Source organism: Octopus bimaculoides, chromosome 5 (genome assembly GCF_046866305.1).
Source record: "Octopus bimaculoides isolate indiv1 chromosome 5, ASM4686630v1, whole genome shotgun sequence".
NCBI classification, from domain to species: domain Eukaryota; kingdom Metazoa; phylum Mollusca; class Cephalopoda; order Octopoda; family Octopodidae; genus Octopus; species Octopus bimaculoides.
Window position 1 is genome coordinate 61,600,772 of NC_142932.1, and position 10,797 is coordinate 61,611,568.

Genomic DNA, 10,797 nt, shown 5'->3' on the forward strand with positions numbered 1-10,797 from the left:
TATTTCGTAAGTTGTTATTCCTTGACGTGGAGCATCATTTTATATTCAGCAAATATATAATAGAAAACATATTAAAAACAATATCAATCAAAACTTAGAATTACTAAAATTGTTGAACATTAAATATATTGCAATATTAAGAAATGTATAACTTAAGAATTAACAAAGCAATCAGATCCAAAACATTTAGTGTTAACTGTGGCTATATTATACAAGAAACAAAATGTTTTATGTACAACATTCTTTACTATCTTTAATTTAATATTGGCAGTTTTTTTTTTCTGTTCATGTATAATAGACATTTCAAAGGTCAGTTCACATGACTCGACATTTCATATATTCTTAACAACAACATCACTTTCTTGATTTCATATTATGTCAATTTGGTAACTATACAGTCAGTAAGAAGAAAATAATACCAGAACCCTCATGTTTATTCAATGTGAAAAGAATACAGACATTGATTATATTCCAAGTACATTACTTATTTATTCTTTGTATACTAAATATGTGGTTTATGTCCTTTTGCAAAATATGATGAATTTGGTAGTTCATGTATGTACGGTGTGTGTGTGTGTGTGTGTGTGTGTGTGTGTGTGTGTGTGTGTGTGTGTGTGTCTGCGCGCAGGTATATATATATATATATATATATATATATGTGTGTGTGTGTGTGTGTGTGTGTGTGTGTGTGTGTGTGTGTGTGTGTGTGTGTGTCTGCGCGCAGGTATATATATATATATATATATATATATATGTGTGTGTGTGTGTGTGTGTGTGTGTGTGTGTGTGTGTGTGTGTGTGTGTGTGTGTGTGTGTGTGTGTGTGTGTGTAATTCTTAGCATGCAGACAAGTTTTCTGTTGGAATTTCTTTAATATATTTCTTTGAAAGAACATAACGACGAATATATCAATATTTATCACATTCTTTTGATGAAAATATTCGTTTTTTTTCCAATAATTTGTATATATGAGCTAATTATAGATATTATTATAGTCATAAAGGGTTCGTATAAGTCATTTGCTCTTACACATTAGTAATACATGAAGTGGAATCAATGAGACTATGAATCAATTAAATAAACCTCGCCACCAACGTTGCTGAACGTATGATGTGTTTGTTTAAGGTATCAAAATAAATTTGGAAATTGAAACTCGATAAAAATTGCTTTCGAATTTGTTCCTTCGTGAATTATAAAATACATAATAGCTCTATAACGTATCACTTAATCCATATATATAAAATATTGTCGACGAAAAAATCAAATTTTAGAGAGAATCAGCGAGTAAATAAAAGCATCGTTGAATTTTACTCTCGAAAATCTCAAAAACAAACACATCCTGTAAACGATACCATAAAGTGAACATTAATTAATTATTGCTTTAACTATCATCAACAGTCATATATTTAGCAAGAATGTTATATTTCAACTTTTTCATAAAGAATCACGATAAGATATATGTAGTTATATGACTGGAAACTGTTGCTGCTTATGAAGAAAGAGAGACAGTTATTACTGAGACGAGAGAGAGAGGTGAATATCCTTAAGAGGTGAGAACTGTTTGAGTGCTTACATTTTTTCCAATGTTGAAAGATATTTTTGTTATGAAAAGAGGGGAAAAATATGTAACATTTCCTTATTTCTCTATAAATACATTTATTAAATATTCCAGTTGTTGTGGTTAGTAACATTTCTCCCTTGTTCTAGGTTTTTCAGTACAACATAACTCGAGATCTTGAAATTAGTCTATAGTTATTTAAAAATTAAAGACAATCGATTTTTCTTTTCCTGGTTTTCTCTTATTACGTCGGCGAAAATGAGGGAAGAAAGACCACTTGACTGATTGCTATGAAGTCGTTGAAAAAGCATGCCGACATCCACTGCACAGCACTACTATCTCTTTTGGATTATTTTTCTAGTGTAAGTATATGTTAGGTTGTTTTGTGCCATCTCCATCAGACACTTACGGCTCACTCACTCGCACTTCTCTGCACCGTACTATGGTTCCTCAATACCAGAATGATGATAACACTCAGTTATTTCTCCCCATCAAAACTGTTTCCATATTTTCCCCTTGTTCACTTTCATTTGCATTTAGAGCTTTGAACTTACAACAGTTTAAGTGAAAAGCTGCAATTTCAGCAGAATGTGATCTCGCCTAACTTTATCTATTCACCGTCCAGAGCTAATCAATAAACAATATATAAAAAGTTTATTAATTTGTTAACGAGAATTATTTGACAAGTTTTCCCTTCATTCTGATATCTAATACAATGCTCTATTTCTGGAAAGGAATAAAGCTCTATTTCTGTCTCAAAATCATCAATATCTTTAACAATATGTAACCCAGGCATGCACTATAGAAAGGATGAAGAATAAGAGAAACTAAATGATATGAGAAAATGAAAAATAAATTAAACAAAAAGCTGTTATCATGGTATATTGTTATTGACTTTTAGACGTAAGTTCCTTTGTAAATGGTTTCATAATGTTGCCACATGGCATTTATCTTGTTAATCATTGACAGCATTTTTGTCTTATATAGATTTTTAATTAAGCTTTACCAACAATAAACAACTTTAAGAATGAAACGAGAGCTGAAGTACATTAGTACGTCGACCAGTCCTGCAGTGTATAATAAATATACGTACACAGGAAAATAACCTCGATAACATCAACTAGCTAAATTTATGGTCAATATTTATCATAGCTTACGAGCGTGCATCCCTAGTAGAAAATGTCGAGTGCTGTTTAGTATCTCACTGACATTTGATAAATTTCAAAAATAAAACATATATAATGTAAATTATCTATAACAAGAAGGCTTACTATTTTATTACCGATATGTTCATTTTCCTATTCTTATATGATTGTCAACATTATGTTTTTTTTTGTTTTTTTTCTCAAAATTATATTTTCTCTAAAATTATATTGGGATCATATTTTGTTTTTGGTGTAGCAATCTCTCGAGAGTGTAATGCTTGAGTATTTTGTTCAGCTTCAAAGTGAACTGATCATTTATAGAATACGAATAATGACTTTTAACTACCTGTTAGTACTTTTCATAATTTAGGAGTAAGCGTAAATGAATCATTTACTTGATTTGAGCAAAAATACATGACTAACTTGCAATTAACTTCAGCTTAAGCATGGTCTAGGTAGTGACAGTATATAATTGTAACATTATTTAATAGACTTTTATTCATGGTTATACATTTCTCTTTCTAGAAGAGATATAAATTTATTGATTTATTTATAAAGAGTTGCAGAGAAATGATTTATGTGTCGCAGTAATACAGGACTCTTTCAAAACTTATTATAGATTAGTAATACAGATAATGATGGGACAATAAGCACGAATGATAATGTTTTTTTTTAATTCCATGTTGGAATTCTAAATATTCTGTATATTAATTCACTGGTTAACTCTATTCTTTTATTAAATTCTTCACCAAGACCATTATCTAATGAGAATTAGCACGACGTTACATACCAGCCATACGAGAAATATAAACTACAACTCGGTTAGCTCTTTCGTCCTTCATTAATACAAGTGTTCAATTAATTGAATCTATAATGAAAAGAATAGAAGCACATTTTACAATTCAAGGTGGACATTATTTGAATATAGATGCACAGAAGAGAAACAGAACTGTGAAACACCAGCAATAACTTTAAGTATAAAGAACTGCATGATTAAAAACATTGTTATGCAAAGAGGGAATATGTGATTAAATCCTATTTTCTTCTTTTCAAACAGAATTATTGTGAAAGCTCTAGCGTGACTTCCCAACGACGGGAAATATCTTTCCGAATCATGACATGAAAGTTCCAGCTATGCCTAACGGAAATCTGCGTTAAATTGTAATATCCTTACATGCCTACTGCACCTGAAATATGTGGTGTCAATTGGTAGCGCACAGTGATGAAGTACTCACATTCGGTATTTACTGCATGAACGAAAACAAATATCATTTTATTAAATCTACTTCTCGGGGATTTAATTTTCAGTACAATGTATACAAAACCAGAATGCCCAAATTCACTCTTCACTATAGGCCTACAAAGCAATTCCTGTACGACTAACTCATGTACTTCGGGACAATACTTATACTTGCCAAACACATCCCTCTACATTCTCTCTCTCTCTCTCTCTCTCTCTCTCTCTCTCTCTCTCTCTCTCTCTCTCTCTCTCTCTCTCTCTCTCTCTCGCTCTCTCTCAGAATTATATTAAACGTATATGACTACACCTAATAATCACGATTATAATGATTTCTTATATGACAAGAATTTTGAGTTGAAACTTGGCGGTATACAAAGAAGTACGTTATTGATAACTAATGCATGCCTCTCAATGTGATGACCTTTCATATTAACAGAGCCAAGCATATTCTAAAAGTAGACACAAAATGTACGTTTGTGAAAACTTGCTCAATTTTGATCCAATGCTGTAGTGTTCCTTGCGATTTGTTGAGCAATTTACCATAGCAATAACTTTCATCGCTCTTTTCTGGATATTCATATACAATAAGATAAATAGAGATACATTAGATTATAGGATACTGCTGCCCTCGTTAAACCGAACTATCATAGGCTCATTTCGATGAATAAAGCGAAATAAAACGTGATATCACCATTTTATTACTTTTGTGCAGAAATTATAGGATTTTTCCCATTGTCTCTAAAAATGATAATATAGTCCTTTTACTTGAGTAAAGTATACAGAATTTAATTATCGAGGTCAGGATAGCTAAAGAGATTTAAATTCTAGCTGATAAAAAAGGAAGCACTTTTGGTCATCATCCTAAAATGTTTAAAACCATTCCTCAAACCCAAAATAGCTCAAGAATAGGCTGATTTTAAAGCGAACCTGGCACAAGAAATCATCTGCACCATTTAGATAAAAGTATAGACAACCTTCCAAATTTCTTTTCCTGCATTGACCACAGAATGGCCTTTGGCTGTGCAAACTATGGCTACATGTGACGTATCATCTCTAATCTCGGCATTCCGAAATACCTTATTAGGCTCATCAAGCAGCTTTACATTCGAGTAAATAATGAGAACTCAGAAAGTTCAAAAGATAGAAAGGAGTTCGTCAGGACTGTTTTCTTTCATCAAACTTCATTAACATCTACACTGAGTCGATAATGTTAGAAACAATACAGAAAAAAATTGAGACATTTGAGGGTTCTGCGTGTTTGTTTGTATATTTGTAACTGTGGGGCGGGGGAGATTAGTGTTAGAGGTGGAGGGTTGGGGACTGTGGTAGCCGTTTGGGTGTCAATGTCTGTGGACATGCTCTGGAGACAAGTGTTCGTGGAAGAAGTGTGGAATCTTTTCTTTTTTCTTCCTGGATACTGTACACCATTCGCTGTCCAAGGCTTACGCCTCCTTTCTTTTCATATTTTGCCGCTCCTCCCTGCTTGTCACTTTGACTACTGGCGCTGTAGGAGGTGCGGCTTATTTCCTCTCTCCATCTGTTCATATGTTAAGAGATAGTTCCCAATGCACCTATAACTACAAGTACACATTTTACCTGAACTTTCCTTAGCTTCAGTAACCCACTGGCTAGTTTCTGGTACTTTGCTACTTTCTCTACACCTCTCATATTTGTATTTTCTCTATACCTCTCAAAGTCAGTTACGTGATACTTTCTATTCGCTTTGTGTACTCCTGCTAAATCAGGCTTCCTAACTTCTATTACTGTGTAGGTCTGAATGTTAAAGTCCCATGACATCTTATACTTCTTACTTTCTAGTACTTTACTAGGTTCATGTTCACACCATTTATCAGTATGGTCAAATCCTAGCTATCTACATAACCTCCCGTGAAGTAGTCTCCCTAGTTTGTCGAGCATTTTCTTGTAGTCTTTCAGTACCAGCATATTACACTTATCATATAAATAACACTTTCCTATTTTGATTTACGACCTAGATATGACATTTATCATTTATCCAATTAATCTTCAAATTTTGATCTGTGCTACTAACAAATTTTCTGTCTCTCTTTCTAGCCTTCCGTTCAGCAAACATAATCATGTCTCACTATTACTATTTTCTGCAGCTGTCTTTGGGAATCTATCATGGAAAGCCTTCACTTGCTTCTTTTTTCTGGTTTTTAACTTCACTTATCTATGCCTAATTTCATACCTATATTGTTTGCTGAAGTGTCTTACAGCTTATATTAAGCAATCTATCTCTGTTTTATTCTTGTTGAGGTGTGTGTGGCATTGTCACCTTTCTAAAGGGCTGTACAAATTCTTCTTGGTTCTGTATTGCATCACTGTTTTGTTATAGGTTCTACTTGGAGTGTTTTGTTGCATTAGCGTTTACATTTTCTGTTGTGTGTGTAATGTGAGTTGTGTACATCAGTTGGCTATCGGACCTGTAAAGTACACGTGGAGTTGTTCATTTTAATGGATATTTACTGTATGAGCTTCTCTATTTCTGTTTTTGGAAAATTTCCATTCTCGTAAGATATATCGATGGACTTTTTTTTTTTGCATTTTCCTTCTATCTTCATTATTTTACCTCTTTATCACGTATGTCTCTTTTTTAAAATTATTCCTGTGTGATTTGTGTATAGTGTTGCATTGTGGAATGCATATAATGCTTCTGTGTAGTTGTCATCTGTCCATCGCTCACTTTTCGATTTTATTTTTTGTTTTTTCATTTGGGTACTAACACTAAGAAATGGGTCCAGCTTTACAGCGTAAAATTCTTAACAGAAGACCGCGTCTTCACGTGTGCTGATGCTTTTTACCTATCGCGTTTGCCCGTGACTCACAAACAAAATTTACCGCTAATCCCTTCTTCTTTGTAGTTTTATCATCTAAGACAACGGTTCCTTTCCACTGTTTAAAATGGAGCTTGTTGCACCTTATGTTAAAGTAATTTAAATACCATACGTTCGATGTTTGTTTTGTTCGTGTGTGGAAGCTTGTACGTGATAGTGTGTGAATTGCATAAACATTATATTTCTTTAGGTACAAGCCTGAAAGAGCAATGCGCATTTGTGTAGAAATGGGAATGCATATGTGATTAATACTTGTACTCAATTTTGTTCACACTTTGTTTTATACAGATATCGTGTTGTTTACCCCTTTTTCTCATTTTTGGTTTTTTTGCTGCTGCAACGCATCTGAGAGAAACTATACTTTATATACTCCAGATATGAAGGGAATCTTTCGGTTTTCTGAAATGATTTACGTTAAAACATAATTTTCTTCCTTTTTTTTTTTTTGTTGATTCTTAAAACCTGCTTGGCGATGGTCTCAAATTTAGTCTTCTATTCTAGGTAGCTTGCTGACACACAACCATTATTCTTTTACTTGTTTCAGCCATTTTACTGAGGCCATGCTGGAGCACCGCCTTTAATCGAGCAAATCGACCCCAGGACTTATTCTTTGTAAGCCTAGTACTTATCCTATCGATCTATTTTGCCGAACAGTTAAGTTACGGGGACGTAAACACACTAGCGTCAGTTGTCAACCACAATATACAGATGCTTATGACATACCATGCCAAGCATCTGTATATTGTGGTTTTTGTCATTTTAGTTACAAAAGAAACAAATAAATTCAATGGAATGCACTGTCTGCAAGTCGATGGATACCGCATACTCTCCTCCATTTTCTTATTGTTATATAAATTTAGGGTAAAATATCCCCCTTTTACCCGCACCCAATTATTACACTTGATATAACACTAGTGTAACAATAATTGGGTACCCTCCCAGCAGTATATTGGATAGATACTATCCCTTAGTGGGTTGAATCATTAACCCCTAAATCTCTTGCATTATATATATATATATATATATATATATATATATATATATATATATATATATATATATATGCATGTAATGTATCTGTGTGCGTTGTCTCTGAGCGTGTAGTTGTAAGTGTGTGTATATATATATATATATATATATATATATATATATATATATATATATATATATATATATATATATATATATATATATATATATATACATATATATATATATGTGTGTGTAAATATATAAAAATAAAAAGATAAAGAGAGCAATGGTAAGGCTGGAGAAGTATTTTATGTATAGTCTTACAGCTGTTTCTGGAAAGATCCAGTACTTCCCTTCATCGGAGACAGAAAAAATAAAGGAATCTATTATTATATCCATAGGCGGATATTTTTAATATGAAGTGGTAACGAGTGAGATGCGCTGAAAAAGAGAGAACAGTACTTGAAGTGTAGTTTCATTCCAGTAGTAAATATCCGTGTAAAAATCCGTGTAAAGTAATCCTTGTGGGGATAATCCGGAAATAGATGTTGGAGCGAAGGCTGATACCGCATAGATAGCAGAGGTGAATATATGCCATACTGCGATGGATTTTTGCTTGTTTACTTGAAGAATGGCCAAGTCAAGTGAAAAGTGAGTGGTAATTAGGTCAAGTCATGAAGACAGAATGTGAAAGGGGATAGAGGAGAGATAGAGGTGGAGGAAGGTAGCGGTATATTTTTATGGTCAGTTGATCTTACAGGATAGAGGGGATGAGCATATAGAGTGAAAGGAGGAATGGGGGGATGAGGTTAAAAGGTCTAGTGAGTAGGAAGGAATGCGTGTATGTAGTATATAGGTGGTGGGGGTATGAGTGATAAACCAAGGACAGAGATAAAGGGAGAGATGGGTGGGAAAGGTAGTTAGTAGTATCATATTCTAGAATGCAGCCAAACCTATTTATAGACGGTGGAAAGGGATTGAGAGAAACGACGTAGTCTGTATGTGTTGGTGGTGTTGTTGTGAATTAGGGAGTAGAAGAAATAGATTTGGGGGTATATATATATGTGGTGATATGATCGAAACGAAATAATCCTATTCAAAAGATGGTAAAAGATGGATGTTTTTGCCAGGTTGAATAGGTTGCCTATGGGGTGTCGTGTGATTATGTTGCGTGATCGTTTGTGCAATTTTGCTTGTGATAGAACTTAAATGTGTGGAAAGAGCGGTGATTGCAGTTGCTAAACGCTTCGTTATATCGATTAAGTAGAGTGGGAGAATTGTATTTTAAAATATGGAACGCCTCCGTTAGGCAAAGCTTGCAAGTCGGAGCGCTGGCCCTGGTATGGAGTTCCAGAATCTAAGATGGACCATTTTAAGGTGTATTGGGTATTTTTGCTTTTGAGGTGATGAATGTGATTGGCTAATGTTGTAGATTTACTGTGTTTGTCGTATCTAAAAGAGTGCAAATGGGCTGCGTAGCGATGTTTGACGTTTTTAGTTGCACCTATGTATGTAGCAGTAGAGTTATGTAATAGATTTCTCACGGTGCATTTATATATTACGTTGTATCTTACGCAATGTGTTTGAAGCGGACAGATAGTCCCGGAGCGACAGTAGGAGGCTAGAGGGTTGCGTATGCTGGTGGGTGAGTTATTATTATTGGAGGGTATGCTATATATATATATATATATATATATGCACATATACATACATACATACCTGCATATGCACACATATACATGAAAACTTCCAGACATATTTGCACACACACATACGCACACATACACGGTTAATTTGTATTTCCATTTGACAATCTCGCATGCAAGTTTCTTCTTGAAGTAAGCTATGTCATAATGTAGACATTCAATAAATCGAATATGACGTTAGAATATCTGCATTGTACTCTGTAACCTTATGCTCTGTGAAAAGCAATTGAGTAGCTCATTGTCCTTATTGTGCAATATGAAATGTGTAATGTTAGTTATGGGTAAATAAGTATATGTATATGATTTTCTATAGATGAGTCGATTTATATAGACATGTGTGTGTCCGATAGATAGATAGATAGATAGATAGATAGATAGATAGATAGATAGATAGATAGATAGATAGATAGATAGATAGATAGATAAGTAGCTATGCACATATATAATGCATGTGATTTGAACTTCACAAAGTGGATTCAGTTTCCATAAACAAGAAATGCAACGCCATTTTTTGAGTACTCACTTCCTGTTTACTAGCTGTAATATGTGAATACATGAACATGTATTTATGTGTCAGTGCATATACTTAAACATATATTTAGCTTCCATACTCTATGCACAACTGTATTGGAATATTTTAAGACTTGTTTGCATCTTGCTTTCATTTATTGCCATTTTATATGCGTAGATAAAGATTTCTTTATCAGCGGCCGTGATGTCGGGAATTGATAAAGCCAAATGAAGACCTTTCACTAACAAGTTTATCGCAGTAATAAAGTTTCCTAATGTTAAATTTATGAGTTGGTTATTTAAATATTTTCATATATACTGGAATGTACATATGCCTATGTATATATGGGTATTATGTGCCCATGTATATGTATATGACCATATGGGTACATATGTAAATGTGGCGCATATAAATACATTTTATATACATGCACATACATTCATATGTAACTGACTACTAATCTTTCAACATGTCTTCATCATCATCTTCATCAATATCGATTTAATATTCACTTTTCCATGCTCGCATATATCAGATAACAATTTCTTAGGGAAATATTTCGGTTGAAGAATCAAGTAAGCACTGGGACAAAATGTTATAGTGTACCAAGATCAAATTTTTTTTCATCGATTCCACTGAACCTCACATCTGTCATTGCCACATTTAACAATTATACGTTAATCTACTGGAGTATTAATGGACAGGTGTAATTATCTCATCTTTTTGCACGTCTTTTCTTGTTGTGGGACACATAAATAAAGAATCGGTCAGGCTATTTCCAAACATTTGGGTGTATTTCATTGACCAAAAG